The following is an 8,228-nucleotide window of genomic DNA, read 5'->3' on the forward strand; positions in this document are numbered from 1 at the left end:
CACCCCCCCAGTCACCCCAGCCACCCACACTCCCCCAGCCACCCCAGCCACCCCTACCCTGAGACCCTTTCACTATAAGAAGAGGGGTCTTCCATGCTGTACTGACTCTTCTAACGGACATCGCCTCAGGGTCACCAGATAAAACACAAATGTCCAGTTAAATTTGAATTTCTCCTTTTTAAAAATTAATTTAATTTTTAAAAATAGAGACAAGGTCTTGCTGTGTCACCCAGACTGGAGTGTAGTGGTGCAATCACAGCTCAACAAAATCTCCAACTCCTGGGCTCAGGCGATCTTCCTGCCTCACCCCCCAGGGGTAGCTGGCATTTCAGGTGTGCACCAGCACACCCAGCTCATTTATTAATTTTAATTTTTGTAGAATCAGGGTCTTGCTATGTTGTCCAGGCTGGTGTTAAACTCCTAGTCTCAAGTGATCTTGAGATCACTTGAGATCAAGTGACAGGCATGAGCCACCATACCGGTCACTACATCTGACTTTCTGATAATGTTTGACTATAAATATACTCAAATAAACTATTCTCAATTAATGTTTGAGTACAAACATGTCCCAAATGGAAACATTCTTAATACCTTATACTCAAAGAGCATGTGCAAGACATAGGGCTCTACCTAGATGACTCCAGCCCATAGCTGTGCCGGCAGCTGTCCTCATGCATCACCCAGCTGTCCTGCATGGGGACATCTGATGTCTCCTAAAGCTAGACGCACTCCATATGGAACTCCTGAGCTTTCTCCCACCTCACTGGCCCCTCCCTCCTCACCCTTGGAGGCTCCAGGATCTCCACATGGGAGAAGCTCGGGAAGCTGTCGGTAGAAAGGGGCCTGGAGCCACGTCCTGAAACAGGATTTGCATCAGGTATGAGGTGCGAGTTGAATGGCTGCCTCTTTGGGGTGGCTTCGTGCAGAGCTGACTGACTCATGGCGGGGCTGGGCTGCCCTGCTGGGTCCTCTTGTGCTTCGCCTTCACTGGGCTGAGGGCTGCCCGGTGGCTGGTGGATCATCATTTCTGTGATCACGCGGGTGATTCCGGAGGAGACTGATTAGCATGTGTTCGTGGATGGAGTGGAGACGACCTGTCTCCACCAAAGTGGGTGGGCAGAATCTGACTACCCATGGCACGAACAGAGCTGGACCCCACCATGGGTTTCCTGGGGGTTCCAGCCTGCAGATAGCAGATTGGGGCCTCCTCAGCCTCCACGGTCACGGGAGGCAATTCCCATGACACACCTCCTCTTACATGTCTCTCTCTCCGTATGTAATTGGTTCTGCCTCTCTGAGGAGCCATGATGAATACAGCTCCCCGGGACTAACATGGACCCCCACCCTCCTTACTGTCCTTCCAAAGTCCCCCCTGCAGCCTTCCCCACGCCAGGAAATGGGCTCACGTTCAGCCTCAGGCCAGAGGCCCAGGGCCACGAGTGAGGCATGAAAGGAGATCCTCCCGGGGTCGGCCACAACCTGTCAGCCTCCCAGGTCACCTGCAGGTCCTGCTGACTCCTGCCTCTCCACCTGAGGCATCTTCACCCCCTAATTCTCTCTCTCTCCACCTGAGGCATCCTCACCTCCCACCTCTGTCCACCTGAGACATTCTCTGGCCTCCTGATCATGGCTTTCCCCAGGGTGGGCAGGCAGAAGTGGCAGAGTGCTAACCCACATGACGGTGGCTGGTAGCCTGAGAACTCTGTTGGGAAAGTGCCAGGGCCGGTTCTCCACAATCCCACAGGGGATCCTTCTAACAGGCGACAGCCCAGTGACGGGGCTCCGTGCTGTGTTCTCTCTCTGGGGTCTCACTTGCCCACCCCACAGTGCCTCTGGAACCCCTCCTAAGAGGAACACCTGCCCGCACTCTTGTCTCAGGTTTGCTGTGGGGGACCCTGGGCAGGCATCTACAAGTTTTGTCTCTCCTTACCACCACTAGCATCCCATTCCCTCTGCTGTCTTCCCAGTTCTCTCAGCTCCACCGTCTCCATGCATGCCCCTCCCTGGGGCTGTGGCATCAGCCTCAGCATCTCCAGCTGGCCCCTCACTCACTCCACCTGCTCTCGCAGCAGCCAGAGTCCTCTGAAACACAGGCCATCGATGACTTCCTCTCTCCTGGACTTGTACCCAGGCTCCTCACCAGCCCCCCAGGACCTGGCTCTGCCCTTTTCCCTGCCCAAGCCCCTCTCTGCCCTGGGGCATTGGCTCATGCCGCCCCCACGACCTGGGCCCATGCTTCTGGGATAGCTAGGTCAGACCAGCCTTCAGGCCTTGTACCGTGTCCAACTTGGCATGGTCTCCCCACTGCCCCCTCATTAGCCTATCTCCTTCCACACGGTAGCCATCATGGCACTGACTCCAGCGTGTCACCACACATCGGGTGGGTGCATATGCGTGTGAGGCCTTGTGTGTGGAGGGTGCCCTCACCAGAGCATGAGCTTCGCAGGGCAGGCTCCTGTGCATCTTGTTCACCTTTGCATCCCAGCACCTGGAAGGTGTCCGGCAGGGAAGGGGTGTCAGGCCTAAATGTGAGGGTCAGGGATAGAGAGAGGAGCAGGCCTGCCTGGCTCAGGTCAGGGTGGGGTTCCAGGAGAGTATACTGGGGCCACCAGCTCTGTGGGTCACGGTCAGGGCAGGTCTCCCGCAGCTGGGACTCCTGGCCCAGCCTGGACTCCTGCCTTCTCAGGCTAGGGAGCACATAGGAAAGAGCCTGGATGGGGACTTAGAGGGCAAGGGTTCCTCCCCTCCCCTTCCTTGAGCCTCAGAGTCACCAGCTGGACAGCAGGAGGTGATGATCTTGTGAAATGACTGTTGGACAGTCCTCTTGTTGTGCCCAGAGCCGCACCCAGCCCTGGCGTTCTGTTCCAGGTGGAGGCCCTAGCGCTTCGTTTCTGGCCTTTTGTTTGTTTTCATACACTTTATTTTTAGGGCAGTTTTAGCTTCACAGCAAAATTAAGCAGAAAGTCAGAGATTTCCCACACGCCTTCCACCCCCACACATGCACAGCCTCCCCTCTGTCCACACCCCGCCCAAGTGGAACCTGCGTCATGATCGATGAGCCTGCAGTGAGATGTCGTCATCACTCTGAGCCCGCAGCCTCCATCAGGGCTCACTCTTGCTGGTGCATGTTCTGTGGGTCTGCACAAATGCATATGACTTGTTTCCACCATTGTCATTTCAAACAGAATGGTGCCACTGGCCTAAACATCCTCTGGGCTCCCTGATTCATCCCTTCCCCAGCCCCTGGCAACCACTGATCCTTTTACCATCTCTGTTGTTTTCCTCCTCCAGAATGTCCTTGAGTCGGAATCCTACCATATGTGGCCTTTTGGGAGTGACTTCTCTCCCTTAGTCAGATAGACCATGTCAGGCTCTGTTTCTAGTGGTCCAGGGCCTCAACTGTGTGTCAGCCATGGTGGATTGGCAAGAGTGAGGGCTGGGCTGGCCCACACCACCTCCCTGGCTGCCTCATCTCCTGTTGACAGAACTTGGTTCCCACCTGTTGGCTCAGTCTCATGCTGTTCTGGGGTCCTGCCTCAATCCCCTCCTCTGGGGCTCATCCTGAGAGGATCTGACCTGGGCTGCCGTCTTGTTCTCAGTCCTGCCTGGGGTCTCTAAGTCTCTGCTACTGGCCGCTGTGAAGGGACAAAATGTCTAGCCTCAGCCCGTGGGTTTACCTGCCGTGAGCCTTGGACCAGGAGCACCCCTCCCTGCCTCAGATAATGGGTCAGGGTCGCAGCGCTGGCCATGGCAGGTTTCGTGAGGCTGCAGAAGTGACATCACCACCACACCCTCCCCCAACACTTCCCCTAGCCCCAGAAAGGGGAAACGTATGATCCACACCTGGGCCAGCCTCAGTCCCCTGTAGCCATCACAGCTACATCCCTCCTGTCTTCCCTCTCCCTAAAATGTCCCCATGAAATAACAGAAAAATAAACGACATTTCATTAATACTCAAACAATTCTTATGAGGAACAGTATATTGTTCACAGATGGGAAAATACGTAAATTGAGGGCTAGAAGATCAAGCCACCTGCCCAAGATTTTGCAGCTGTGAAGTGACAGAGCTGAGTGTCAGCTCAGCTTGGGAAACCCAGCTGCAAACCCTGTCCTGACCATGCATGGGCTGGGCTTACAATCCCAGCTCAGTTACTCTCTACTTCCAGTGAGACCCTGGAAACACCAGCTAGGCATCTCCACTTCAGCCTCCTTGATTGTCCATTAGAAACCATGATAACATGGGGACACGAGAATATATTACATAATTCATGGAAACATCTGGTACAAAATAAACAAAAATGAATCTACTCCTCCATCACCTGCCCACCCACCATCCATCCATCTATTCATTCACACACCATCCATCCAGACACCCACCCATCCATCCATACACCCACCAATTATCCACACATCCACCTAGCCACCATCCATCTACTCATCCACCCGCTATCCACTCATCCACCTACCATCTACCCATGTACCCATCCATTCACCCATCCCTAACTCACCCATTATCCATGCATCCATTCATCCACTTACTCACACATCCATCCACCCATCCACCTATCATCCACCCACCCACCCACCCATCCACCCATCTGTTCATCCATCCCCAACTCACCCATTATCCATGCATCCATCCATCCACTTACTCACACATCCACCCACCCATCCACCCATTTGTTCATCCATCCCCAGTCCACCCACTATCCATCCATCCATTCATCCACTCATTCACACATCCGTCCATCCACCCACTCACACATCCATCCATCCAACCACCCATCCACCCATCTGTTCATCCATCCCCAGTCCACCCACTATCCATCCATCCATTCGTCCACTCACTCACACATCCATCCACCCATCCATCTATCATCCACCCACCCACCCATCCACCCATCCATTCATCCATCCCCAGTCTACCCACTATCCATCCATCCATTCATCCCCTCATTCACACATCCATCCATCCATCCATCCATCCATCCATCCATCCATCCGTCCCCAGTCCACCCACTATCCATCCATCCATTCATCCCCTCGTTCACACATCCATCCATTCATCCATCCATCCATTCATCCATTTGTCCATCCCCAGTCCACCCACTATCCATCCATCCATCCATCCATCCATCCATCCATCCATCCATTCATCCGTCACCACCCATCCTTCTTCCCTTCCTTCATTCCTTCACCAGTGCTAATGAATCAGAGCTAGACTAGTTTGTGCTGAGGGCTGTGACAGGCCAGGATTCAAAGCCATCCCCACACTTGTTTCCACAGCCCTGCACTGAGGTGCAGAGAGGAGTGTGTCATGGAGATTCCCAGGTGAGAGGTCCTGAGACCAGGATAGTTTTTGTCCTTGGTGACTGTGGTGGATGTCAATGCTTGTCACTGGTTCCAAGGTCCCCTCCCCTTCTGAGCAAAAAGGAGACCTCCCTCTGTCTCCCTCTTGGTGGGGTGGAGCTGGGTGCTGGCTGTGCTGTGGCCAAGTGCTCTGTGCAGAAAGGACATGCTCCTGGCAGCCCCCATGTTAACTTGCTGGTGCACCATGTCCTCCTCTGGAGGTGCAGCCCTCCTGGCAGCCTGTCCCTGAGTGGCTCTAGTGAGCCATGCACCAGCTGACCTATGAGGGCATGAGAGGAAACCGCTGTGGCTTAAGCCATGGAGACATGGGGTTGTTGTCACATGCAGAGCTCAGCCCATCATGATCAACACCATGACTCTTACCTCCTTCCCAAGGTCTTCACATCCTCCTCACCCTCTGTAGTCTCCAAGGGCTACCAGAAGAAATGACCACAAACTTGGCAGCTTAAAGACACAGAGATGTATTCCCTCCTGGATTCTGAGACTGGAAGTCTAAAGTGCAGTTGTGAGCAAGGTCGTTCCTTGGAGCCCCTGAGGCGGGATGTGTTCCAGGCCTCTCTTCCAGCCTCTGATGGTCGCAGGTGATTGCCTTGGCGTCCCCAGCTTGTGGCTGCCTCACTCCAACTTCGGCTTCACGTAGCCTTCTTCTCCCTCCATATATCTTTCTCTGTGTCTCTTCTCCTTTCTTTTAACAACACCAGTTATTGGACGTAGTGCCCACCCTCATCCCGTGTGACCCCATCTTAACTTACATCTGTAATGTGACCCTATTTTTAAATAGGGTCACATTTATTTTGAGGTCCTAGGTGGACATGAATTTTGGGATGGATACTATTTGATCCAACAGGCTCCCACCCCCATGCTTAGCTCAAGTCTACAAGCATCTGGAAAAGAGCCGCTGTGTGCCAGGCACCACAGTGCATTTGCTGAGGAGACACAGATGAAGCCTTCCACAGCAGGAGAAGCTTTGCAGGTGACGGACTTGGATGAATCTAGGCTGATGGCAGAGGTAGAAGAGCCTCCAGACAGGTTCAATGCAACGTAGAGGGTGCAATGAGAACAGAACTGGTCCTGGGGTCCCACCAGCTGGTATGAGAGCCCCTGGGACACCTACAGCACCTGTCTTTTCCGCCTGCAGCACCTCATTCAGGGCTAGAGCCTGGTGGTTGCTCCGTAGGTGCTGCTGGAATCCCTCACCCGGCTCACACGCAGCGCCTGCCTGTCTCTTGCCATGCTCACGACTGCAGAGACCATCTGTGAGTGCTAACGGGCCAGGCCGGCATGGCGGCAGCCCAACTGGAGAGGCTCGAGGTCTGCTCAGCGATGCTGGCCCAGGCCCCTGGCTCCCATGAGCTCCACGGCTCTCAACGGCACCCACTGGGCCCATCCATCATGCCAAATTCCCCATGCATGTGTCAGCCCCGCTGAGCACGAAATTGCACGAAACTTACAGCTTCCTCGGGCTTCCAACCTGATTTTCTGATGGCAGCTTCAACTCACCAAGTGCTCTCCACAGGCCAGGGCAGCGGGTGGCTGCTCCTCCTTCACACAGGATGCACCATCCCGTGGGCCCCTAGGAATCCTCAGGGACCTCCCCTCCAGGGGCGTCGCTTCCCCTCCCAGAAGAGGTGCTCAGCCCCTTCCTGTCCAAGTCTTAGAGAGTGCAGCTTGACCCCAAGGCTGCCCAAGCTATTCCTGAAGCCCAAGGGGCAGCTCTGGGACCCACAGTTTAAGAGGGGAGGTCTTTACACACAGGGCGTTGTAAAGACTTTGACCAGGATGGCAAAGGGTCCATGAAACAAGCCTGGCAGATAAGGCCAGGTTGGAGGGAGCCGCAGCTCCAGGCAAATGTTGCCGGGCCTGAGGGAGGGAGGAGGGGCTAGGACCGCTTCGGTTATGTTTACTGCTGGCCACGTGTTTGTGTTCGAGTAGCAGAATACAACAGGCTGTCACTGCACTGACAGAACTAATGGAAACCATCTGGACCTCAATTGCACAGGGATTCTTAGAGGGGAAGGAAGAAGGCCAATCCTGAGGGTTCCGGGGAAGGAACTGCCACGAAAGGGTGGATGTTACAGAGACCAGCGTGGAGCATCCACTGGCGACATGGGCAGTGATGTTGGTAACAAGCTCGCCATGAGGAAAGCACGCAAGAAGAGCCCAGGATCCTCGTGTCCTCGGCACCCATGCCATGCTGCAAGGCATCCCATAGAGCTCAGCCTTCCTGGTTCTATTCCTTAGGAACTCGTGACTATTGAGATAAATTCTCAGGTTTTATTCTCAGTTAATAAAGTGAATTTTCTATGAGTCAATCAAACCAACGTCTTGGGTTTCCACTCAGTGCTCTCAGGGGCTTTCTTGCTTGGGTTCATGTCCTTGAGGTCCTTCCTGTGGCAAAACTCCAGGCTCCCTCCACCCCTTTCCCTGCCCTTTCCCAAGGGACAATGAGGAGTGTGCTGAGGTCAGATCTGGGAGAAGGTGCTCTCTTTAGAGCCACCTGTACCCCTGATATTTGTATGCTCCTCGGCTCCAGGGGTCCTTGGCGACAGGGTAGTCATCTGCAGGACGTGTGGGCTCATAGAAGCCCACCACCCACCCAGCTGCCCTTCCAAGCTTGCGGCTTCAAGGAGCTCCACAGGCACTGAAGCCGACATCTCCACTTCCCCATGTCTGCTTCTCTGCCTCTGGCTCACTCCTCTGGGACCTCTGAGTGAGGAGAAGAAGAAGCTGCCTGGCCCTCAGTCCACATCCTCCACAGCTGTAGAGAAGCAGCAGAGCCCAGCAGAGCCCAGCACAGCACAGCAGAGCCCAGCACAGCATAGCAGAGCCCCGCAGAGCCCAGCAGAGCACAGTAGAGG

The sequence above is a fragment of the Piliocolobus tephrosceles genome, chromosome 7 (assembly GCF_002776525.5).
Source record: "Piliocolobus tephrosceles isolate RC106 chromosome 7, ASM277652v3, whole genome shotgun sequence".
NCBI lineage: Eukaryota > Metazoa > Chordata > Mammalia > Primates > Cercopithecidae > Piliocolobus > Piliocolobus tephrosceles.